Source organism: Myotis yumanensis, unplaced genomic scaffold, assembly GCF_028538775.1.
Source record: "Myotis yumanensis isolate MYYU_CA2020_CCGP unplaced genomic scaffold, mMyoYum1.0.hap1 SCAF_2, whole genome shotgun sequence".
Lineage (NCBI taxonomy): Eukaryota > Metazoa > Chordata > Mammalia > Chiroptera > Vespertilionidae > Myotis > Myotis yumanensis.
Genome location: NW_027223753.1, coordinates 174474936 through 174502021, shown reverse-complemented (window position 1 = coordinate 174502021; position 27086 = coordinate 174474936). Strand labels below are relative to the sequence as shown.

General features: G+C 41.3%; 1 protein-coding gene across 2 annotated transcripts in view; it reads left to right on the top strand.

The window, feature by feature from the left end:
- Positions 1-12632: 12632 nt before the first annotated feature.
- Positions 12633-27086, top strand: part of VPS8 (VPS8 subunit of CORVET complex) — a 245328-nt gene continuing 230874 nt past the window's right edge. For both annotated transcript variants that reach the window (XM_070406658.1, XM_070406657.1), the window contains exon 1: positions 12633-12701. The gene's annotated coding sequence lies outside the window, so the exon portion shown is untranslated. The remainder of the gene's footprint in view (positions 12702-27086) is intronic.

Here is a 27086-nt window from a genome sequence, read left to right as displayed (position 1 = left end):
CCTTAGTGCTGCTGAGGAGGTGGGAGAGGCTCCCACCACCATTGCTGTACTGGCAGTAGTCAGCCTGGCTTGTGGCTGAGCAGAGCTCCCCCTGTGGGGGCGCACTGACCACGAGGGGGCAGCTCCTGCATTGAGCGTCTGCCCCCTGGTGGTCAGTGTGTGTCATAGTGACCAGTCATTTCCAGTCGTTCTGCTGTTAGGGTCAGTTTGCATGTTACCCTTTTATTATATAGGATAGAGGCCTGGTGCATGGGTGGGGGCCGGCTGGTTTGCCCTGAAAGGTGTCCTGGATCAGGGTGGGGGTCCCGCTGGGGTGCCTGGCCAGCCTGGGTGAGGGGCTGATGGTTGTTTGCAGGCTGGTCAAGGCCCCCCCCCCCCAGTGGGGACCCTCACCCCATGGAGGTTTGGCCAGCCTGGGCGAGGAGCTAATGGCTGTTTACAGGCTGGCCACACCCCCTTTAGGGTGGGGGGTCCACTGGGGTGCCTGGCCAGTCTGGGTGAGGGGCTGAGGGCCATTTTGAGGCTGGCCAAGCCCCCTGGCGACGGGAGCTCCCAGCCTCTCCTTTTGTTCTTTTTTTTTTTTATTCTGGGATTTATTTACCTTCTATAATTGAAACTTTGTAGCCTTGAGAGGAGCTCAGAGCCAGCCAGGGCAGGTGGGAGGGAAGCCTCCTGCCCACTCCAGCTCCACAGCCGGCTGAAAGCAGGTATCTGGGGTTTATTTACCTTCTATAATTGAAACTTTGTTGCTTTGAATGGAGCTCAGAGCCGCCGTGGCAAGCAGGAAGCTTGGCTTCCTCCATCATTGGGGCAACCAAGCCTCCTGCTTGCTCCAGCTCTGTGGCTGCCAGCCGCCATCTTGGTTGGGTTAATTTGCATATAGTTGCTCTGATTGGCAGGTGGGCGTGGCTTAAGGTGTAGGGAAGGTATGGTCAATTTGCATGTTTGTCTTTTATTAGTGTAGATTGGCTTCCTTCTTGAAAGCTTCTCCACCCACTGTGTAGGCAGCTTTTGTTTTCTTTACCAAGTCAGTTAATACTCATCCAACTACTATTCATCTTCCAAAATTTTTTGACGTCTTCCATAAGCTATTGTCTTTTCTCTTGTTACTACAGCCCTTGTGGGTTTACACTTTTATTACTTTACTGTCATTGTAGGAACAGAGTCAAGTGCATATGTTTCATGTGCCAAGTCTAACCAGAAATTCCCCTCCTGCTCTGCTGCCATACTCTCAAGCCTGCCTTACATTTCCAGCTAGACAGCTTACTATTCCCCAAACCTTCCTCACCCCCTTACCTTTGCAATAAAGTTAAGGAACGCTTTTCTCACCTTCTGTGCACCCTTCAAGGCTAATCTTAATTATCATATTCACGAAAACTTCTCCAGTTGTCACTGCTAGAAAAAACCTTGCCCTCCTCTAATGACCACTGCATGTTTCGCCTCTCCTAAGATACCTCCTTCCGAATGCTGTGAAAGTACATCACCTCCTCTATATAAGTACCTGGAGGGGAGGAACAGTGTCTTTATATCTTAAATCTCTTTCAACCAGCTCATATGTTTCTTGAGTAATAAGAATTGTAATAATCATGTATCTGCCCTACTGTGTACGTTTTTAAACTGTGCATTAGTTTTTAGATAAGGAGACTGATGCTACAAGATGTTAGACAACTTGCCCAAGGTCCAGCAAGAGGCAGGAACAGAATTAAAATCCTGTTCTCTCTGTCTCTAAAGTCTAAAGCCCAGATGTTATGTCTCAGTTATCTTTTTAAAAATAATTTTTATTGGTTATCATTGTTTTATTAACCTGTGTACCTCACATTTTTCTTCCAACTGTGTGTTCCTCCCAGCACTCTGAATGTGTCGGTGCATTGTGGTTATATTGCTCATTCCAAACCCTTGTCCCTCAAGCTGGAATCTTCAGTGTGGCTCCTATGGATCCATATCTGCCATTTATTAGGCATTTACTCTCTGTCAAACAATTAGTAATAAATATGATTAAGGGTATAGGATCTACAGACAGGTTCAAATCTGAACTCTTCCACCTACTAGTTATGAGTGTGAGCAAGTTATAACTTTTCTATGCTTCAATTTCTTCCTGTGTAAAATGGATTTAATAATAGTAGATATCACATAGGTGATGGTAAGAATTAAATGAATTAAATACATGTAAACTTCTTCAACTGGTGTGTACTAATTAATGCTATCCATTATTTTCACATACTTCATTTTGTTTAACTTCATATTCAGGTAGAAATTATTATCCTAACTTTACAATGAGGAGCACGCTATACAGTTATAAATTAATGTCTGTCTGACTCAGAAATCATGTTCTTAATGACTATGCTACACAGCCAGAGAGACAGATAATATTTGTGGACATTTTTCAGGCTTTTAAAATCTGGTAGATCTATGAACAAGAAGTCAGGACACCTTTGGTCTCCAGTGCAAGTCTAGAGAGAATGTGAGAACATCATTACTGGGTAGGGATCAGAGCCCCCTCAGGCTGTGAGTCAGGAAATGTGGATTCCAGGCCTCACTGCTGAGTGACACCCCCATCCACACCCTCCCTTGGTCTCCTTTCCCTTGTCTGTAGGATGAAGGGTTGCATTGGCCATCTCCAAGAGCCCTTCAGCTCTCTTGCAAAGGTCCCAGAAAAGCCAGGGTGTTATCTGCTGAATGCCAGCACCATCTGGTGGCCATGGGCCATAACCCAAGCCCATTGCCTCCCACTGCCACCTGGTGGCCACTAATGCCACATTAAGTTTGCATGACATTTCAAGTTTAAAAAAAAAAAAAACATTGAAAAATTAGAACACGTTTATCTTTATAGCAACCTGATAAGATAGGCAGGGCAGGTGTTGGTACTGACTTTTGTCGACAAGAAACTAGTGCCCAAAGAGATGAGGTGAATGGCATGGAGTCACAGCGCCAGCTGGTAGGCTGTCAGATCCTGGTTCAAATGTTTCTGGGATGTTAAACTACCTCTAAAACATATTTAGCAGATATTTACTAAGAGCCTACCATGTGCAGGGTGTTTCACATAGATCATTTCATTTATCCTACACATACAAATGAGACACAATGAGGTTAAATAATTCATTCAGCATAGGGTGTGGCAGAGGTAGGATTTGACCTCGAATTCTATAACTCTACCCAGCCATATTTCTCCTCCTCCTCCATGCGTGGGGCTGGTTCATAGAACAACAAAGCTATCTACTCTCCAAAATGTTGTTTTCTCTTCAGGATCAAATCCCTAATTTTTAGCTAGGCTAATAGTCACCCAGAATAAAGATATATTTCCCAGCTTCCCTTGCAGCTAGATATGGGCAGGAGTGGTGTTAGACAATATCAGGAAAGAGTCTTGGAAGGGAGTGGGCAAGAACCTTCTTTGCTGACAGCTTCTAAAAGAACCACAGTGATCCGACTTTCTAGAAGTCACACTTTTGTGTAATCCTCTCTCCTTGAGTGTGGGCTGGAGCTAGTGCATCGAACAAGTAGAATGTAGCAAAAAATGATCACTTCCAAGATCGGCTTACAAAAGACTGTAACTTCCATCTTGCTCACATTCTTGATGGCTCTTTTTACTTGCCTGCTTGGATGAAGCAAGCTACCATGTTGTGAGCTGCCTTATGGAGAAGCCCACGTGACAAGGAACTGAGGGCACTTCTGGCCAACAAGCAGTGAGGAACTGAAACCCTCAGCCTGAAAGCCTGCAGGGAAGCAGATCCTGCCAATAACCACATGAGTGATATTGGAAGCAGATCCTTCCCAGTTGGAGCCTGGAGATGTCTACAGCCTGGGCCAACACCTTGGTTGCAGATCTGTAAGAGACCCTGAGCCAAAGGACCCAATTAAACCACACTTGGATTCCTGACCCACAGAAATTATAAGATAATACATGTTTCAGCTTTAAGCCTCTCATTTTTAGAGTAGTTACACAACAATAGATGACTAATATACCTTCTTTCTTCCTCTTTTCTTCCTTGCCAATTGGAAGGTGGATGTGATGTTTGGAGCAGAGTTTTGGACCATTAGATAGACTTGGGGATTGATTCCCTTCATGGAGAACAATATAGAAGGAGTCTGGGTCCTGACACAATGAAACATCATGATTATTTTGAATTTTCTCTCATTCTCAGCTGAGCCCAAGTCTTGTGTGTGTGTGTGTGTGTGTGTGTGTGTGTGTTAAAGAGGTAGTGTGTGTCCTTTTATGAAAGTCAGGCTATCTCCAGGCAAAATGGTAAAATGGTCCAAATTTGCCTTTGAGGCCCTTATTGTTTCTGTATCTTCTCTACTCTTTCCTTGCTCTTCCCCTTATCTAATGCCCAATCCTCTTCAGTGCCTGCCTTTCTAGCCCAGGTCCCATCTCTGGACTTTCCACTCCAACCTCTTTTGGCTGTGAAGTTCTGGCAAGGTTCCCATGATGCCAGTCCTCAGTTTAAACGGCTGGTAAATGCTGTGCTTATTTGCTTTCAGGGGTAAAGGAGGCATTGGTCTGGAAGACAAAATACTCCAGGCAGATTTCAAATGATGTCATTTCTGGAACTGTGAACTTACCAGGAGGAAAATGCGTTAAAATGGTGAGATCTTCCAGGTTTCTTTCAACTAAGTGCACATGGGCTGCTATGTATTCTAAGGCTGAGGGGAAGGGGGATATGGCACGACACTAGAATGAATGGGTAAATAAAAAAGTGAAAGGTAACCTATTGTCAAGAATACAAAATGGTAGAGAATATAGATCTATCTTATTTATTTTATGACTTTGGGAAACAATTTATGATTCCTGAGTCCCCTGCTTATACCCTCCTACCCCTGGCTTCTTTTTGTTATTGCTATTCTGGTAATGTTTGAATATAAAATCAGCTCCTTGCTAATGGTCAGAAGATTTGGCCTTTAAAATACACACACACACACACACACACACACGTTTGTATTGATTTGAAAGAGAGTGGAAAGGAGAGTGAGAGTGAGAGTGAGAAAAACATCAATGGGAACTGGGGAATGAACCCACAACCTGGGCATGTGCCCTGACCGGGAATTGAACCCACAACCTTTGAGTGCATGAGATGATGTTCACCCAACTGAGCCACACTGGCCAGGGCAGATTTGGCCTTTCAAGCTGCCAATAATTTATTTCTATTTTGGATTTCAATAAATACTGCATTTTTTTTTTTACTGTTTCTTTCTGGCTAAGGGTCAGAGACCGTTTCTTTTAACTGTGTTTCTGGCACCAAGCATAGCGCCTGGCACATAGTAGGCACTCAGCACATGCTTATGTATGTTGTAAAGTATGTGTGTGGGGGGGTGGTCTTTATTCCTTGGGAAGCATCTCAAGTCAGTGTATGTAATACCCCTTCCACATACAGAATTCATTCATGTATTTAATTAAAAAAATTATGGAGCTCCCGCCATATACTACATACTGTTTTAGATGCTGGGGATAAAACCATAAATGAAGCAGACAAAAACCTCAGCTCTTATGGTACATATGTACTAGTGGAGAAGACAGAAACTTAACAGATAAATAAGTAAAATATGTAGTATGTTAGACAGTAATAAGTACTATAGAGAAAAATAAAGTCTAAAAGAGTGGCGAGAGTGTCTGAGGGGAAAGTAGGGTGGTTAGGGGGGAACCCAAGGAGGTGACTGAGGAGGAGGCAACATGTGCTCCCAGATATCCGAGCGCTCCCCTACACTTCCTAGCCTCTGTTGCAGTAAAGCAGGACCAGGTGGCTGGTGCTGGCCAATGGATTGTGAGCAGAAGGGGCACATGTCACTTTCAGGCCAAGGCAGTTCAGAGCTAGTGGGCCATTTCCATCTCCCTGCCTTGGAGAACTTGGAGGCCATGTGTTCAGCTGAGAGTATTACCAGATGGAAAGAACCTGGGTCCCTGATACCTAGATGGAGGAGGGTGCCCCTCCCCCACCTACCTAGTATTTATTGCCATGGCTAATGCAGTGGCATCTGAGCAAAGCCCCAAAGAAGGCAAAGGAGTGAGCCAGGTGTTTATCACAGAGGGAACCTGAGAATGACATTGGGTCTCGTTTGAGCAACTTACAGATAACCAATTTCACTTCTCTCCAACCACTTGGTTACTTTGACTCTATTAAGAACCTGTGGACCAGGTTTCTTTTTAAAAACAGAAAAGAGAAAACAAAAAAAAAAAAAAGAAAGAAAAAAGAAAGAAAGAAAAGAGGCTAATTTATTTTGTGATTGTAAGCAAAAGAGAAATGACACAACTATTCATCTCTTGGTCTCTGTCCCTTGTTCCCAGGTATCACACATTTTTTCCTTCAGAATAGATGTGTCTTACTCTGAATGCAATGTCAACAGCAGTGTCTGGACATTTATTTATATTAAAATTATATGCATATATAATTTTATATATAATCCTGTCCCGGGAGAGCTGGAGGAGTAGGGTTGGGTATCAGGACATCCTCCAACTGCAGCAGCCCTTGGGTGATGCTCCCCTCTAACTCCTGGCCATCAGAGCAGCCAGTCTTCACTGATTCCCGTACCGAAAGGCGCCTACATTGCACATGTGACATTTTTCTCATGAGTTTAATTTTTCCTAAATCCACTTCACAGAAGTTTCATTTTAATTGCTTTCTGCTCAACTGTTTTGTCTTACTTTAAAAAGACAAGTTTAATCAATGCAAACATTTTTTTGTCTGGGTCTTACTGACCTGCACAAAGTTAACTTTGACGAATGGTTTATTTTAAGCCAAAACACACTGTCTGAACCCTAAACATAGTTTAGCTTTTGGTGCTCTTTCCAAAGGAAAGAAAATCATAACAATATTCTGTATAGAAAAATTCCAATACTATGTAAGCTGACACCACTCTTACCTTTATAAAAAAAAACAAAAAACGTAATGCCTGCCTTTAGATAATTACAAATGAAACTTTAAGAAACCTCCTGTATCAATGTTTCTCAAACTTAAATAATATTAAGGTTCCTTGTAAGGGAAAAAAATTCTCACGTATTTCTAGAGTTGGATTAAAATTTTTAATAATTTTTCATACATATATATGCATATGTGTAAATGTGCAGACACAAACCAAAAGAAAAGACTCCTTTATTAAATACTAGAGGCCTAGTGCACGAAATTCGTGCATGGTTAGAGTCCCTAGCAGCAGCTGCTGGCCAGGGCCTTCCTTCGTTCCCTGCCGCCCCCTGGTGGTCAGCACACATCATAGTGAGTGATTGAACTCCCAGTCCATCGAACTCCCGAGGGGACATTTTGCATATTGGGCTTTTATATATATAGATTTTATGCATTTGTAAAACCAAAACAAACTTATAAATTAAATACAAACAAAACTACCAAATGAGGAAAGTAAAATTTACAATGTTGATTTAATATAAGTAATGATATTTTGCTGAAACCAAATCGCTCTGCTCAGCATGAATATTTTACTGACTGCAATGGCACAGACCTATTTAACCACATACCTGTGATGACTCAATTCTCTCACTAAACTTTGTTTGTACGGTACACCACAATATAATTTGGCTATAATGTGGTGTGACCACATTATTTATTTTTTTAAATCCCTCCCTGTGTTTTTTTCTCATAAGTGTGCAACAGTTCAGTTAGTACTGCTTGCCAATCACAAATGCAAACATAGGCAGTAAAACTGCATTTCCAGAATAACTTTATCAATTTATAAAAATAAATTGATAAAGATATTCCACTCCACTAATAATCCAATACAAATTAAAATGAGAGGCAATTTCCTCTATCAAACTGGCAAAGCTTTTTTAAAAGATAAAATAAATGTGGGTGGGTATGTGTGATGAGCACCCTCGAGCACTTCTGGTGAGAACGGAAACTGGCCTGACCTTTCTGGAAAGCTATTTGGCAGGTATTCACAGACTTAAACGTTTTCAAAGCCTTTGAATAAGTAATTTCACTTACAGGTTTCTATCCTAAGGAAATAATTTTAAAACGTGGGCAAAAATTTTAGTATAAGAATATTCATGGCAATATTCTTGTTAACAGTGAAGAAATACAAAATACCTTATATGTCCAAAAAAAGAAAAGAAACATTATCTAAAATTATGTAGCCATTACAAATGATACTTGTGAACAATTTTAATAACTGCGAATAGTGTTCAAAATATAACATTGAACAAAAAGAAAAAAATTAGGATATAGGACTCTATTCTATATAGCTCTATTACGTCAAAAATGTAAATATGCAAAGTAAAAGACACAAAGGCAAAACCATGAGTGTTTTTTTTCTGAAATGTGAGTCATTTCTGTTTTACTCTTTACATTTACTGATTTTGCCAAGTTTTCTATAAGCATACAATATTTTTAATTAATGTAAACATCTCTATAAAGCATAGTATATCAGCTGAGACCACCCTCTAACATTCCTGATTGTGAGTTGGAATCACTTCCCAACAACATCCATCCACAGGTCTCAGATTTACTTTGCACAGTTATTATGGGTATAGTCATGCCACTCCTCTGCTTAAGAACCTCCAAAGTCTCTTACCAGGCAAGTGGGACCCCCTGCCCCCAGCTTGGCATTCAATGTCCTCCTGGACTAGACTCAGCCTTTCCAACCATAGATGCCAATGTACCTCTACCTCACTCCACACCAGTGTTTTCAAACTATGGGTTGCTATGCATTGGTGAGTCATGAAATCAATTTAGTAACTAGCATAAGAATAACCAGAATTGGGTGGGGGGGGGGGGGGGGGGCGCGCGCGGCCCGCGCAGAAGAGGCTCATAAAGCAACACCTCTACACCCTGCAGGAATGGTAGTGTCTTCACCAGGGCTATTTCTAGGCAAACAAGATTCCTATTCCTTGGAGCTCAGCTAGTCCTTCAGGAATCTCAGTCCCAACCTTTGCTTAGTCTCAGCCATTGAACTCAAGTCAAATCTAAGCAAAATATAGCCCATAATTGCCGGGAGCCGGTCCATCCTTGCTGCTTGGCGCGGTCGCTGCAGAGAAGAAACATCTGCACAGCATGTTTCGAGGGACCTGGCGTATATGGAATACTGTTCTTAATATTTTTGCTTCCCTTCTTGCCGCTATGTGTTTTGGCCAAGGTCACCTCTCTGAGAAAGGTTGTTTCCCCAGGTGGGGATTTTCCCCTGAAGTTAGGGAGGGAGTGAAACCCCTTAACTAAGTGCCAGGCGGGTAGTTAATCACTTTAACTACGAACAATCACGCTTAAGCTACATAATCTTTACTCCCAGGAATGGAGATAAGAAACACCCTAACCTTTGGAATAGAAATTGATAGGGTTAAAATCAACTGGTATAAATACAGATGTAACAAGACAGCAGAAAACAGAACCTAGAGACAGAACCTAGAGCGAGACAGAACCTAGAAACAGAACCTAGCAAGAGAACCTGGCTGAAGAACCTAGAGACAGAACCTAGAGACAGGACTTGGCTGGAGATCCTAGACAGAACCTAGATACAGAACCTAGAGACAGAACCTAGAGACAGGACTTGGCTGGAGATCCTAGACAGAACCTAGAGATAGAACCTAGCAAGAGAACATGGCAAAAGATCCTGGACAGAACCTGGCTACAGAACTTGGCTGGAGAACCTAGACAGAACCTGGCGACTGAACCTGGCTGGAGAACCTGGAGAACCTAGTGAGAGAACATGGCACCAGAACTTGGCTGGAGATCCTGACCAGAACTTGGTTGGAGATCCTGGCTAGAGATGAGAACCTGGCTGGAGAACCTGGCAACAGAACCTGGAGAACCTGGTAACAGAACCTGGCTGAGGAACCCAACTATGATGATCACCTGAATGCTGCCTCCGTGTCATTCCTTCTTTGCCTACTCCATCCACACCTATGGGGAACCCCTGGACCTGCTGGGGTTGGACCCCAACACATAATATTTTCATAGTAATATTAAGGGATTATCTCCTTTTTTTCACCATCGTTCTGTCATGAGCATGCAGAATTTTCCAGACTACATGATGTGATACTATGACAATGAGAATCTTCTATCAAGCCTCACGTTTAAGAGATTTGTAAATATGTAGAATGATGTCACTCATTAAAATGTGTTTTGATTTGAAAAAAAAAAAAAGAATAACCAGAATAGAAAATACCAAGTTGCATTGCACATATGTACTAAAAACAATTACTGTCTCAGATATACACACATACACACACAATATGTGTATATATACCAGGACATAGGTGAAATGTATTTGCTACTGTGAGTGATGATCAAAGAAGTTTGAGAGCCACTGTCCATGCCACAGCCACACAGGCCAGCAGGTAGTCCCTAATCTTGCTTTGTAGAGTAATCCCCCCTTATCTGCAGTTTCAGTTACCTGAGGGCAACCATGGTCCAAAAATATTAAATGAAAAGTTTCAGAAATAAACAATTCATAAATTTTAAATTGCATACTATTCTGAGTAGGATGATAAAATTGCTCTCTGTCCAGCTCCCCCCGGAAGTGAATCATTCTTTTTTCCAGCGTATCCACACTGTATAAACGACTGCCTGTTAGTCGCTTAGTAGCCATCTGGGTTATCAGATTGACTGTCTTGGTATTACAGAGTGTGTGTTTTTAACCCTTATTTTACTTAATTATAGCCCCAAAATGTTAAAATAATGATGCTGGCAATTTGAACATGCCAAATAGAAGCCTTAAACTGCTTCCTTTAAGTGAAAAGGTGAACACAGCACAATAAGGTATTTAGAGAGAGAGAGACCACATTCACATAACTTTCATTACAGTATACTTTATAATTGTTTTCTTGTATTTCTAGTTATTGTTGTTAATCTCTTACTGTGACTAATTTATAAATTTTTACCATAAGTATGTATATATAGGAGAAAAACAAAATGTGTACATGTAAGGTTCAGTACTATCTCGGTGTCAGGCTAAGGAGGACTACCGTACTGCCTTGATACCACTGTTCCCCAGCTAGGCATTCTCCCTGCTTTCTGTCTACTGAAATCCTTCAAGGCCCTAATAAGACATCACCTCCTCCCTAAGTATTCCACCTTTTCCCCTTATCTGTGATCCTAAAATGATGGTGTTATACCTTTCTTATACCACTCAGAACACTCTGCCTTATGTGAATGGCTATGTCTGTACACTGAGTTCATAGACAAAGAGTACCCAGAGGGCAAGGCTGTGTCTCACACACCTTTGGGTCCTTCAAAGGCCCAGAAGTGTAGGGAACCTGGCTGATGCTCAGCAAATGTCTGCCCAGTGGAATATTTTCTATATCTCCTTCCAGGAGCACGTTGTGGTGTTCTTCATCCTTCTATTTTCTTGATCGTAGGCTCCACGGGGCCAATGTTATCTTTGGTGGTGTTAACATAAAAACATTCAAACCTGTAAAGAATTTTTGTGAGTTTATTTGAGCCAAACTGTTGACAATTGCCGGGAAGTAGAATCTCAACGGATTGGGATAATACTCTGGAAAATGGCAGTTTTCCACCTTGTTTTATACATTACAATCAAACGTGGAGGAAATGTAAGTGGGTTACATGAAATCCATTGGTGATAGATTAATTGGTGATAGATTAGGGAGGCAGGAGAAAGCAAAGGGAGGGGGGTCCCTGGGATTGGATAAAAATTAAAATGATAGACACATACTTCTTTTACTTAGGTAGGTACGGGATAGTTAACAGTCAACAATTAACAAGATAACAATAACAATGAAGGAATTTATGGTCTCCATCCTGGCGCCCAGGGGCATTTGGTTGTGCCCCCGAGGGGTCCAGAGAAAGGGAAGTTACAAGTTACCCTGACATTCCACAGGTCTGCTATCTTAGATGCAAAAAGACAACAGGCTCAGTTAAGGTAAAGATTGACCTTGGTCAGGGAAGATACTGGCCTAGGACATGACTACCACTTTAACTGTTTTTGGTTAAAGTTTTAATTTCAGACCATCCTTTGCGGTTACTTTAGGCCTTTGAGTTTGTAAGACTGCCATGCAGGCCTTCTCTGAGCTTGTCAGGTTAGCGTGTGGCCTTTTTTTTAATTTTAATTTTTTTAATTTTTCCATCCAGAGTGGAGCCTCTAAAAGAGTTTGTCCTGAAAATTGTCATCTTCAGAAGGAATGAGAGAAATCAGTATATATTTTTACCCATTTAAAATATATTTTTTATTTGAGAGTGTGTGTCTCCTATAATTTTGGTGTTAAGATGTATTTTTTGCCAAGCAATGTTCATAAATTAGAAAATAATAGTTGGTTTTTAGTGTGTATGTGTGTGTTTACTGTCCTTATTTGGAAAAATAAAAACCGGCAATTCTATGTTCCTCTTTAAGAAAGAAAGAAAAAATTACTGGTTGCAAACTCCCAAAGTCTGGGAATCAATTGCCTTTCTGGCATCGCTGAAGATAGTAGGTTCATTTTCTTAAAGACTAAATTCATTCACATAGGGCTGGAAGAGGGTTCCTCTTAGATCAGGGGCTGCTATTTATTGGTCTGCACTCCTCCTCTGATACTTCCATCCTCCCGTTCCCAAAGATGTAAATCACCGGGTAACTCCCTGGGCTGAGACGGTGTGTTTCTGGCCCTTTAAATGAGGGCGTGGCTAGAGGAGGGGACCGCCCAGGAGAGACCAGGGTGCGGGAGGAAAGCGGAAGCGTGGCCAGCAGTGATAGGAGGCTCTGCGCCTGCGTGAGGCTAGGGCAGGGGGCGGGGTCTCGTGGCCGGGGGTCCTGGGCTGGAACGGCTACCGGCGCAGGTAAAGTGTGGGCTGGCGGTGCAGGGAGAGGCTGAACCCCGGGCGGGGAGAGAACGCGCGTCGGCTCCCTGAGCTGCCGCCCTTTCCCCCGCGCGACAGCTGCGCGGCCTCGGGGTGGCTGACGGAGCGGCCCCTGACCGGCTCCCTGGACTGGGGCCCACCGGCCGGGCGGGGTTGACACCGGGGAGGAAGGGTGTGCCCTTCGTTTGGCCTGGGACTGGGTCGGGCAGTTTCCACTTGTTGGTTGCGAAGGAATGGGAGACGGAGAGACAGGTGCACCCGCTCCCCCAGACTGTGAGAGTGGGAGGCCGGTGATTACACGCCTCCCCCGGGACGGAACAGGTGTGCAGCCGCCTGTGGGGCCTGGGGCACAGGCGTGGGCTACTCCATCCCTCGAGGACTGGGATGAGTGTGCTCCCCAGGTGTGAGGCTGGGGCTTGGGTGGGGTGTCCACCTCTTAGGGTTGATACGCACTCCGTGAGGCTGGTTCTGGTTGCAGTCTCTCTGCCTGCAAGGTGTACCCCAGAGGGAGGGCAGCCAGGGGAGCGGTGGGTCTCTAGCGTTTGAGGCCACTCCCGCGTCCTGGTTAGTTTTCTCAAGGTGGTACCTGGGGAAGGAGGGAAACAGCGGCCTAAAGTGTTTAGGTGTTTTTCAGAGGAGATTAGGATGGGATGGAGGAAGACCAGCGAGAGAGGCTCCCTGGCATGGGTAATCAAGAGCACCTGGAGCCTTCTCCAACTAGGCCCGCATCCTCCACACCCTCCCAATCCTAGAATGGACAGGAAGGCTTGTGTCCCTCTGCATTGCCCACCCTCTACCATACCCTCCTGACACCCTCTCTCCCCCCGCAAAGTACCCCTACAAAAACCAAAAACCCAAGCCGAACAAACATGGATGTTAATTTGTGGCATCAGCTCTACTACAGATATCTATGATGGTCAGATAATTGCATGTCAGGTGTGTGTGTGTTTGAAGTCTATTTAATACAAATGGGGATGGAGGGTCTACATATGTTTGTGTAAGATAATGGGTTTGCTCGCGGTTAAATTTAAGCAAAGAATAGATAGTGAAACCTCTGGCGATAGCTGGCTTGTTCCATAGAGTGCAGAATAACGATACGTGTGCGGATGGGGAGGATTGTGGTTGAACTACTGGGCTTGATATGTTAAAGAGACATAGTTACATGTGCAAAAATTTTTTCCAGAGCTCTAAGAGTAATATGTTGATTATCCTTTATATATTCCCTTTGTGCCTGGATGGATGTTTTATGTCTTTCAGAATATTGGGACATCTTGATGATTTTTAGCTGTATCTCACTCTTTTCGTAGACATTTCAACCATTGAGATATCAGTCAGTTATATATGTGAATGAAAAGTAAGGCCTTTTGAACTTAATGAAGAATATTTAACTTTTGATCTTTTTATAGTTTTAGAGGTTAGATAGGTTATCTTGATGCACAGCTTCAGGTGTCATATTTGTCTATTTGTAAGATTAAACTGTTCTATTCTTAACTGAACTTTGAATTAATGTTTGAATGATCTCCATTCTGTATAACAGCTCCCGTGTTACATCTTTCCAGTTTCCAAGCACCCAGAGTAAAGAGAAAACTCCTACCTTCAGTATTTACAAAACCACTGCTTGGTCAAATTGGACACAAGAATGTCCTCTGCCTACTCTTCTGGCTAGGCAGATATGGTATTCGATTGGCAGCACCACCAATTACATGGTGGGAGTGAAGGAGGGGCAGTTTTCCAGAGGGAAGGCGGTGCAGGTACTGGGATGTTTTAACCATAATCAAATTGGTCTTTCCCTCTGCAGTTGAGCAAGAAGCCTCCTCTTGCTCTTTTAAAAAATAAAAATAAATCTTGTGTGCCTGTACATCCTCCTTGACACCTTACCAAGACAACCTGAGGTGACAGTTAATTGGTAGTTAAGATGAGTGGGAAGGCCACCATCTACTCAGTCTACAATTGAGTGGAATCCTACCTTCTGTGAATTTAACTTTTCACCCATACCAGTTTAGTGAAGGAAGAAAAAATAATATATTTCAGCCTACAGGAGGTTCATGTGCTTCTTAGGAGGAGTTCTCTGAGGTTGGGGTGAGTCTTTGATTGAGATTATCATAATAGTGGGGGACTTCTTAGAAGCTGGAAAGAAGTGATACTTTTTCTCTTTCATTCATTTTACTTATTACCTCAAACACATTGATATAAAGCTGATGAATAATGTTAGGTTTTATACATAATAGCTATTTGTAGACTTAGTTCTTCTTGTTTTGTATTTGTTACAGGGGATTTCGATTTTTGTTTTCTAGAATGGGGCTATCAAGAGTTGTGTCTGACAGTTTATAGTAGTAATTTAGCACCGTACGCAGGCAGGCAGGTCTCAGGCACTCTTTTTTTATTTTTTATTTTTTTTAAATATATTTTATTGATTTTTTACAGAGAGGAGGGGAGAGGAATAGAGAGTTAGAAACATCGATGAGAGAGAAACATCCATCAGCTGCCTCCTGCACACCCCCTACTGGGGTTATGCCCACAACCAAGGTACATGCCCTTGACTGGAATCGAACCTGGGACCCTTGAGTCCGCAGATCGACGCTCTATCCACTGAGCCAAACTGGTTAGGGCGGCACTCTTTTTTTAAATCCTCACCCAAGGATATGTTTTTCATTGATTCTAGAGCAGTGGTTCTCAACTTTCCTAATGCCGCAACCCTTTAATACAGTTCCTCATGTTGTGGTGACCCCCAATTTCATTGTTACAAATTGAACATAATTAAAGCATAGTGATTAATCACAAAAACAATATGTAATTATATGTGTGTTTTCCGATGGTCTTAGGTGACCCCTGTGAAAGGGTCGTTTGACCCCCAAAGGGGTCGAGATCCACAGGTTGAGAACAGCTGTTCTAGAGAGAGGGAAGAGGGGGGTGGAGCGCGAGAGAGAAAACATTGATGTGAGAGAGAAACAGCAAATGGTTGCCTTCCATACACACCCTGACTGGGAATCGAACCCGCAAACTGGCTATGTGCCCTGACCAGAAATCAAATCCAGGACCTTTAGGCGGTTGGGACCAACTGAGCTACATTGGCCCAGGCTCCTTCTTTAAAAATGTCATTTATTTTTAAGTTAAATTTATTTGGGTGACATTGGTTAATTACACTGTATAAGTTTCAAGTGTGTAGTTTTATAATACATCATCTGTATATTGCATTACGTCACCACCCAGTCTAGTCTCCCTCCGTCACCATATATTTGACCTCCTTTGCACTCTTCATTCTTCCCCCACCCCCTTTTCCCTCTGGTAACCACCCTCTGTTGTCTGTATTTCTGAGTTTATTTGTTTGTTGTTGCTTTCTGTTTAATATCCCACATATTATTGAAATCATATGGCTCTTGTCTTTTTCCATCTAACTTATTTTGCTTAGCATGATACTCTCAGGATCCATCCATGTTGTCGCAAATGGAAGTAATTCATCTTTATGGTTGAGTAGTATTCCATTATGTACATGTACCACATCTTCTTTATCCAGTCTTTCATTGAACAACACTTAGTTTTTTTCCATATCTTGTATACCATGTATAACGCTGCATTGAACATAGGGGTTCTTATATCTTTATGGATAAACTAGAGGCTTGGTGCACAAATTCGTGCACCAGTGGGGTCCCTCGGCCTGGTCTGTGGGATCGGGCTGAATCCGGCTCTTCGACATCCCCCGAAAGGTCCTGGATTGTGAGAGGCTGCAGGCCTGGCTGAGGGATCCCAGTGGTGCATGATAGGGAGGGATGCAGGAGGTTGGCCAGCCGGGGAGGGACTGTGGGAGGGCTCCAGGGCATGTCCAGCCCATCTTGCTCAGTCCTGATCCGCCGGACCCCAGCAGCAAGCTAACCTACTGATCAAAACATATGCCCCCTGGTTGTCAATGCACGTCATAGTGAGCAGTTGAGCAGCCTTAGCATATCATTAGCATATTACGCTTTGATTGGTTGAACTGCTGACCAGCTGACCAGACACTTAGCATATTAGGTTTTTATTATATAGGATGTTTTCAAAATGTTCAGGTAGATACACAGAAAAGAGATTGCTGGGCCATATGGTAGTTCTATTTTTAATTTTTTGGGGAAATCTTCATATTGCTTTCCATAGTGGCTGTACTAATTTATAGCACATCTGACATGAGAGTTCCTATGAGAGTTCCTTTTTCTCCACATCCTCTGCAACAGTTGTTATTTCTTGTCTTATTGATAATAGCCATTCTAACATTTGTGAGATGGTATCTCATTGTGGTTTTGATTTGTTTTCCCTTATAGTTAGTGAAGTTGAACATCTTTCCATGTATCATTGCCCATTTGTATGTCTTTTTGGGAAAAATGTTCAGGTTCTCTGCTCATATTTTATTTTATTTTTTTAATATATTATTGATTTTTTACAGAGGGGAGAGGGATAGAGAGTTAGAAACATCGATGAGAGAGAAACATCGATCAGCTGCCTCCTGCACACTCCTACTGGGGATGTGCCCACAACCAAGGTACATGCCCTTGACTGGAATCAAACCTGGGACCCTTCAGTCCACAGGCCAACGCTCTGTTCACTGAGCCAAACTGGTTAGTTGGATTTTTTTGTGTGTTTTATTTTTATCATTGAGTTGTATGAATTCTTTATATATTTTGGATATTAGCCCCTTACAGGAGGTTTTCCATTTCGTTGGTTGCCTTTTTGTTTTGTTGAAGGGTTCTTTTTGTCTCTAAGCTTCTTAGTTCACCCCCCCCCCCCCTTTTTTTTTTGTCTTTGGAGTCAAGTTTACTAGTATAAAATCCACTCAGAGACCAAGGTCCATAAGTTTAGTACCTATGTCTTCTTCTATGTATTTTATTGTTTCAGGTCTTATATTTAAGTTTTTAATCCATTTTGAGTTTATTTTTGTGTATGGTGTCAAATAGCAGTCGTTTCATTCTTTTGCATGTGGCTTTCCTATTTTTCCAAAACCAGGGGGTGGTGTGGAACATGGCGGGATGGTGGAGCAGGTGAGGGGGTGGCGCCAGGCCATGGTGGGGTGCCAGGTGAAGCTGTGGGGCTGCGAGGCTGGGGCCCGATCCCCACAGGCCACTCCAAGGGACCCCATCTGTACACAAATTTGTGCACCAGGCCTCTAATGCAGCGGTTCTCAACCTGTGGGTCGCGACCCCTTTGGCGGTCGAACCACCCTTTCATAGGGGTCGTCAAGACCATCCTGCATATCAGATATTTACATTACGATTCATAACAGTAGCAACATTACAGTTATGAAGTAGCAACGAAAATAATTTTATGGTTGGGTCACAACATGAGGAACTGTATTTAAAGGGCCAGAAGGTTGAGAATCACTGCTCTAGTGTTATATATTTCTAAGAACTTGTTTATTTCTTCTAAGTTATCAATTTTGGTGGTGTATAGCTTTTAATAGTATTCTTGTGTAGTGTTTTGTATTTTTGTAGTGTCCATTGTAATTTCTCTTTCATGTCTGATGTTGTTTATTTGGGTGTTTTCTCTTTTTTCCTTAGTAAATCTAGCTAGAGATGTCAGTTTTATTTATATTTTCAAAGAACCAGTCTTTATTGCATTATTTTTTTTCTTTTGTCTTTTTGTTCTCTATTTTGTTTAATTCTGCCCTCATTTTTATTATTTCCCTTCCTTTTGTTGACTTTGGGATTGTTTTGTTCTTTTTCTAGTTCTTTAAGGTGAAATGTTAGGTTGTTTGAGATTTTTCTTGAGGTAGGCCTGTAATGCTGTAAACTTCCCTCTTACCACCACTTTTGCTGCATTCAAAAAATTTTGATATATGGTATTGTCATTCTCATTTTTCTCTATGTATCTTGTGATCTCTTTTATTTTTTGACCTAGTCATTGGTCAGTAACATGTTGTTTAATCTTCACATATTTGTGGGTTTTCCAGCTTTCTTCTTGCAGTTGATTTCAGATTTCAAAGCGTTGTGGTTGGAGAATATGCTTGGTATGATTTAAATCTTCTTAAATTTGTTTAGGCTAGTTTTGTGTCCCAAACATATGAATTCTTTGAGAATGTTCCATGTCAAGCACTCTTCCTTTCCTTCACTTTTCTTTTTAATATTTGTTGTTCTGTATGTACCTCCTAAGTTTTAAATGACCACTCTTCTCATTTAGACATTTACCAAGAGAAGAGAAAAAGAAACAGCCTTCTGGGCATTTTCATAGTGACAGCTCTAAGCACTGTGGGTCGTAGTTACCTACATGTGCCAGTTCTTGGAAAGAAACTCAGGGGTCAGGTAAGCAGCTCATCTCAGTATAGAGTAGCATTGCAGCTAACATAGGGTCTGCTTCTAAGGTGAAACTGAGTACTCTTGAAAATTGAGTACCTTCAAAGTACCCTGGGAAAGAGTCATGCTGGAGATTGACATAGGATCTCTCAGGAAGTCCAACGCAGCCAGTTTTTGCTCCATGTTGGAAGAGCATGCTGTTTGTTATTTTGAGCACAGATGAAATTGATTGCTTGTGCATGCAAAAACTGAGACTGACCAAAGGACAGCAGATAATCCATCTCCTCTCCCAGGCTCACTCTGAAGCACGTAGTTATTGAGTGGAACAGTATACAGAGTCCCTGGCTCTTTGTGAATCTTTTCTTTTTCTCTCTTTCCCTTTGTTAAAGATAACAGATGAGTTCCTGTAAATTGAATGGATATATGATACATTTTCACTGTTTTCATCTTGGCCTATAGGCTGAATTAATGTAAAAGAACATGAAACATCTGAATTTGTGGAGTTTGTGTCATGTTACACATGAGCAAAATGTTCACTAAAAGATAAAATCAGTGTTATGGATTTAAAAAAAAAATCTCACCTAGATATAAAGAATGGAACTTGCAAGGTGGGAGGCTTTTTGGGGTAGAACAACTAACCACATCTTATTTTAAATGACCAGAACTGCTATTTGAAGCTCTGGAAACCAATAATGAAGTGTTGCTTGGCTGTTTACTAGTATGTAGGGAAGGAGGGTGGGGATGACTGGCTGGCTGCATTGGTGGGTTGATTAGGCATTGGAATTAGGCATTGGAAATACAATGGTGAAAAAGACAGATCTTTGCTCTCCTGGAACCTGCATTCCAATAGAGGGAAGGGAATGGTGGTTCAGACGCTGAAAAAATGATTTTGACATAATCCTATATAATAAAAGTGTAATATGCTAATTAGACCAGACATCCTTCTGGATGACCTTCCCGAAGAAGCTGGGGCTGTGAGGGAAGCCCAGGTCCCGAGTGCCTGCTGGCGGCTGCAGGGAAGCCCGGGTCCTGGGTGCCTGCCGGAGAAAAGCTTGGGGAAGCTCAGGTCCCAGGTGCCAGAGGGAAGCTGGTGCCTTCAGCTAGGGGAAGGAAGGCCTACTCTTGCACGATTTTCATGCATCAGGCCTCTAGTTAGTGTAATAAAGGAGAACAATATAAGTACATATTAACAGGGAACCTAGTCTACCTGGTAGTTGAGCAGGACAAAAAAGGTTCTTTTAGGAATCAAAGTTTTAGCTGCTATCTGAAGGATGAATATGATCAGCAGTAGTTGATAAGCCTGAATAAAGAAAGGTAGAACTCAGTTATAACTTGGCTTATTAAGGCGTAGATTCCTATAATCTGTGAGACAGTATCCTCTGAAGCTTAGCAGTTACAGGTAATAAAACATGTATTTAATTTGTAAGACAGGTGTTTTCCCATCTTCCAGTTTCTGTGTTAATCAGCAAATATTTATTGAATGTTTACATAGCTATGCAAGTCAGTGAGCCCGGTGATGTGGAGTATACAAAGAAGCATGGTCCCACTTTTATTGTATAGCTGGGGAGAAAAGACATAGTCACATGGTACGTTAACTAATGAATCAATATGAGGAAAGTGGCATGGCACTGTTCTAAAGAAGATGCGCATTCTGGATTTAGAGGATGCTTGGGGGAAGGAAGTTGTCCAGAAGGAAGGAAGGAAAGAAGGAACTTAGATAAATGGAGAAGAAAAGGAAAGGGAAGGTCAAGTAGAGTGAGTAGACATGGAGAGAAAGCGGAAGCTATTCTAGAAGCACTGAATTCAAATAGCGAGTTTAGTTGTAAGGGAAAGTAGGGCCAGCTCATGCAGTGATGGCGAAACTATGACACGCGTGTCAGAGGTGACACGCGAACTCATTTTTTTGGTTGATTTTTCTTGGTTAAATGGCATTTAAATATATAAAATAAATATCAAAAATACAAATCTTTGTTTTACTATGGTTGCAAATATTAAAAAATTTCTATATGTGACACGACACCAAGGGTTAAGTTAGGGTTTTTCAAAATGCTGACATGCCGAGCTCAAAAGGTTCACCATCACTGAGCTCATGTGATGTCTGGAATCATAGGCTTAGAATTAGGAATTTTATCCTGTAGGCATTAGGGAGCTCTTAAAAATGAGTCCATTTACCCAAGAAATATAGTAGAAAACTAACAGAAGTTAATCCTCTATTGTATTTTTCTTTACAAAACAAATCACAAGAAGACAAAGCAAAACAAAGAAGTAAATGGAAGAAAAAAACTTGGATTGGGAAAGCTAGAAACAAAGTTGGCATGTAAACTTGTTTGCATATCATGATTTTGTGATAGCTTTCTGGGATACAGTAAATTAAAAAACAAAACCACACACTTGATTTGATTTCACTGTAATATGAAAAGTTCTAGGATCCTGGCACTTGAGAACAGTTGGAAATGTTTGCCAAAGTAAAAAAACAAGCAAACAACAACAACAACAAAACTGTTGAAAGAGTTCCACATTAACCTGTCCTAATCTAGGTCACATTCTAGAGTTATTATTCAGTTGGCCAATGTCAGAATGGGATCATTGCTGTTTATATTATTTATATGTATGTATATTTTTAATGGTTCTTGAATCTATTATTAATTGGTTGGGAATAACCTTATTAATTAAGAGGGAACAAACTTAGGAACTATCAAGATGTCTGATAATCTTTTATTATTTATTTTTTATTTAAATTCTTTATTTTTGAAAGTATTACATATGTCTCCTTTTCCCCCCATTGACCTCTCCCCACCTGCTCCTGTCCCCCAGCCCAGCACCCCCCCACTGTCTGTGTCCATTAGTTATGCTTATATGCATGCATACAAGTTCGTTGGTTGATCTCTTACCATCCCCCCCTCCCACCCTCACTTGCCTTCTCTCTGAGGTTTGACGGTCTGATTGATGCTTCTATGTCTCCATCTACTTTTGTTCATCAGTTTATGTTGTTCACTATATTCCACAAATGAGTGAGAGCATGTGATATTTATCTTTCTCCGACTGGCTTATTTCGCTTAACATAATGCTCTTCAGGTCCATCCTTGGTGTTGCAAATGGTAAGAGTTCTTTCTTTTTTACAGCAGCATAGTATTCCATTGTGTAGATGTACCAGTTTTTTAATCCACTCATCTGCTGATGGGCACTTAGGCTATTTCTAAATCTTAGCTATTGTAAATTGTGTTGCTATGAACATAGGGGTATATATATTCTTTCTGATTGGTGTTTCTTATTTCTTGGGATATATTCCTAGAAGTGGGTCAAATGGGAGTTCCATTTTTAACTTTTTGAGGAAACTCCATACTGTCTTCCATAGTGGCTGCACCAGTCTGCATTCCCACCAGCAGTGTACAAGAGTTCCTTTTCCCCCCACATCCTTGCCAACACTTGTGGTTTGTTGATTTGTTGATGATAGCCATTCTGACAGGTGTGAGATGGTACCTCATTGTCATTTTGACTTGCATCTCTTGGATGATTAGTGACTTTGAGCATTTTTTCATATGTCTCTTGACTTTCTGTATGTCCACTTTAAAAAAGTGTCTATTTAGGTCCTTTGCCCATTTTTGATTAGATTGTTTATCTTCCTTTTGTTAAGTTGTATGAGCTCCCAAGGTGTCAGATAACTTTAAGTCAGAACTATTAAAATATTAGTTTATCAACACTCAGAAGAGGACAACATACTGGGTAATCATGAGATCAGGATTCTGTGACATACATTTCCTGTCATATTAATTTGACTTCATTCTGGGAGAGACTAAGACAATTGAGGTTACCTGTCGTGTTGTCTGCAGGAACTGCCTGGCATTGCATTGCCTTAAGAATGATAAAAACACTAGATTACCCAATGATTAGGTGAAGAACTAGTTGTAGAATTGTATTTCAAGAGGAAATTATCAGTAGTTTATTGCCAGCCTCCACACTGAGATAGCACTTAAGTGTTTTCTGAAGACAGTATCAGCATCAAGTGTGTCATATTAAGTGTCATATATTAAGCATTTCACCATTGTTCTGCATATTGAAATGAAAAGCTTGCTCAATAAATATTTGGGCAACACCAAGTAATAAGGGAGGGGTTAGTATTTCAGAATGTTGAAGATGTTACTAACAAATAATTGAAATTTGTTAGTATATTTGTTCCCTATTGTTAATGTGACAAATTGCCACAAATTTAGTAGCTTAAAACAACATAGATTTATTACTGTCCAGTTCTGTGATTCACAAATCCAGCACCAGTCTTCGTAGGCTAAATTCAAGCTGTGGCAGGGCTGGGTTCTTCTGGAGGCTCCAGGAGAGAATCCCCTACTTGTCTTTTGCAGCTTCTAAAGACTGAGTGAATTCCTTGTCTTCTGGCACCCTTCCTTCATCTTCAAAGCCTACAATATAGCATCTTCTGTTGTCACATCTCGTCCTCTGACACATTCTTTTGCCTCCCTTTTCCACTGCTAAAGACCCTTGTGATTACATTGGGCCCACCAGATAATCCAGGAAAATATCCCAACTCAAAATCCGAATTTAATCAAAACTGCTGATCCCTTTTGACACGTAACAGTCAGAGGTTCTGGGGATTAGAAAGGGCATCACTGGGCACTGTTATTCTGCCTATGACAGGTAGGTTCAGGCACACTCAGTTTCTAAAAAGTTTATAGAAGCTGCTCTGGTGCAATCTTTTTTTATAAAAAATGAGCATTGTGATCTTTTGATTCAGCAGGTCGACTAGTATTTGGGTTGGAAACATTTATTGAATGACATAAAGAAAGGAAAAACTGCTGGTTAGTGACAAAAGAGGATGTTGATGTAAAAAGCATACTTTTAGAATGAGTTAGTAGTATAAGATACTTATCATAATTAAAAGTTTTTATTAAGTGTGCGTGTCACTTTGCTGGAGGCTGTGCTAGTCTTAGGCAAAACCCCACAACTCATCTCATGAATAAACTTCTAATATTATATTAGAAGCATATCCTTCTGATAAGGTATTCTTTTGATAGCTTAGTGTAGGCTTCATCATAACAAAATACTGGCTCTTGTTTCAGTGTCTTTAACTTTAAAAGAATTTGGAGATTTTTGAGGAAATTTTAAATGAATCTTGAAAACCTATTCTGTGTCCAAGCATTATTTTAAATGTTTTACAGTCACTGTATCATTTATTCTTGCAAAATAGGTAGTTGCATTCCTAGGAGTCAGGACTCTCAATTGTAAGTGACCAAAAAAAGAAAACTGGGAGAATATTTTGGCTTATGTATCCAAACTTCCAGAGCTAACTTCATAGAAAATTGGAAACTTGCGACTTGAATGATATCAGGACACTCTTTCCTCTTCTTTCCTGCTTGTGTTTGTGGGTTGATTTAATTCTTGCTAGAGAATCTGAACCTAGATTGTAAATTATGTCTGTAGAGGTAGATTTCCAGTAACAGATGCATAATAGGTTTTTGGTTGATATGTACTGAATAAACGATCTCCTTTTCTGCAGAATAGGGTGAGGCAGGGAGAGGTGCTGCCCAGCCTTATTACTCATTGTTTAAAGCAGCGGTTCTCAACCTGTGGGTCGCGACCCCTTTGGCGGTCGAACCACCCTTTCACAGGGGTTGCCTAAGACCATCCTGCATATCAGATATTTACATTACGATTCATAACAGTAGCAACATTACAGTTATGAAGTAGCAACGAAAATAATTTTATGGTTGAGTCACAACATGAGGAACTGTATTTAAAGGGCCAGAAGGTTGAGAACCACTGGTTTAGAGAACAATGGCAATGGATCTTTCTCACCAGTTCCATTTTAATGAATCCTGGTGAAGGACTCTGGTTACTTTAGGCAATCTCTATTACTAGGGGATTTAAAATTTTTTATTTTATTTTAATTTTTTAAATTAAATCTTTATTGTTGAAAGTATTGCAAATGCCCTCCCCCCACAACTCCCCATTGATCCTTTCTAGCCTGCCCAGCTCCAGGCCTTCACCTCCTATTGTCTGTGTCCATGGGTTATGCATATATGCATACAAGTTCTTTGGTTGATCTTATCCCATCCACCCACTTACCCTCCCACGCCTTTCCTCTGAGATTTTTGATTGGCAGCCTCCACAAGAACCACATGGTTTGAAGGAGCCCTTTCCAGAACAAGAGGTGCTGCTCTGTGTAAAGAACACAAAGAGCCTCAGTAAAGTTCATCTTACAGATGTAGAAATAGACAGACTCCAAAAGGATAGACAGATTGACCAAGGTTACCGGTAGGAACTGGTAAAGTCTAGATTCAAGCCTGATTTTAATTGACTCTTTGACTTGTGTTCTTTTCACTTTGCTACCACATCACATCAATCACTGGAGCTCAGTGAGGTGAAGATTGGAAATGAAGTAGGGTAGCATGGCAGGACGATGTCCTTTTATTGGTGTTCAGAGATGCTGACTGAGCAGTTCTGTGAGCCTCTAATTCCAGATAGGAGATATAAAAAGAGCTAGAAAAAAGTTGTTTTCTTTTCTCCGTTATTTTAGAAAGACAAATGCAAAGAATGAAACATTGTAGGTTATTGATAATTTATATAAAAGCTTTCTTTTTTTCTCTATGGTCTTTTCTACTATTTAAGTGCGTGTTTCTATAATAATAAAAGCGTAATATGCTAATTAGACCGGACAGCTGAATTACCTTCCGATGTCATTCTGGACGTCCTTCCAGATGAAGCTGTGGCGGTGGGGGTTGGGGTCGAGGCAGAGGCGGTTAGGGGTGATTAGGCAGGCAGGCAGAATGGTTAGGGGCGATCAAGGAGGCAAGTGAGCAGTTAGGGGCAATCAGTCAGGCAGGTGAGTGTTTAGGGGCAATCAGGCAGGTAGGTGAGTGGTTAGAGGTGATCAGGCAGTCAGGCAAGTGGTTAGGGGCAATCAGGCAGGCAGAGTGGTTAGAGGTGATCAGGCAGTCAGGCAAGTGGTTAGGGGCGATCAGGAAGCCAAGCAGAGTGGTTAGGGGTGATCAGGCAAGCAGGCGAGCAGGTTAGGGGCGATCAGGCAGGCAGTCAGGTGAGCAGTTAGGGACAATCAGGCAGGCAGGCAGAGTGGTTAGGGGTGATCAGGCAGGCAGGCAGAGGCAGTTAGGGGTGATCAGGCAGGCAGGTGAGTGGTTAGGGGCGATCAAGCAGGCAGGCGAGTGGTTAGGGGCGATCAGGCAGGCAGGCGAGCGATTAGGAGCCAGAGGTCCTGGATTGCGAGAGGGTGCAGGCCGAGCTGAGGGACTCCCATCCCCCCTGTGTATGAATTTTGTGCACTGGGCCTCTAATATACACATATGAATAAATCTCAGTAACTTTCCTGAAGAATCACTGAATATAAATTTAATTGTGCATGTTTGCAAACATTCTTTGACTAATTGTAATAATTTTTGCTAAATGGTACAAACAAGAGTGAACTTTATTAAGAAGTAACTTTTCATGAGCTAGCTCAGTTTTCTTTGAAGAAAGGCATATAATATTGCTAATATTGCTACCATATTTGGTTCATTGCAAAAGAAGCAGTACATTTAGTAACTGAGATTGGAAGGATACTCTCTAATGTTGCCAGATACAGAGTACCCTCAATTATGTCTTTTAGGAATATATTTAATAGCATGTGTTTTATAAAAGCCTTAGAGTCTATCTTCTGTGGCATGTGAAAGAAATTAGTCTGTATTTGATAATATGCCAAATGTACTAGCTAGAAAAAATTGGTTTCAGCCCTTAAAAAAACAGTCTTCATGAGTCATACACATAGTAGATATTAATTTTTTTAGTGTGACAAAACTGAAACACTGAAGGAAGTGAAATTAATTGTAAGTATGGGAACATGGGGAATTAATGGTGATGAAAAAATAATAAAATAAAGAAAATAAAAAATGAGCCTAATTAAACAAAAAAATGAGCCCAGTTAGATAACATTTTGTATTTTGGGCATGTATGTTATGTATTTAAAAAACAACAACATGCTCTATTCCCTTTAAAAAATTAACTCTTTCAATGGCTCAGTGGTTGTCAGCTCTTTTTTTTTTCTTTTGCCTTTACTTCACTAACGTGAAGGCAAGAGTAAGAGTAAGAGGAGTTTGGTGGGGAGAGT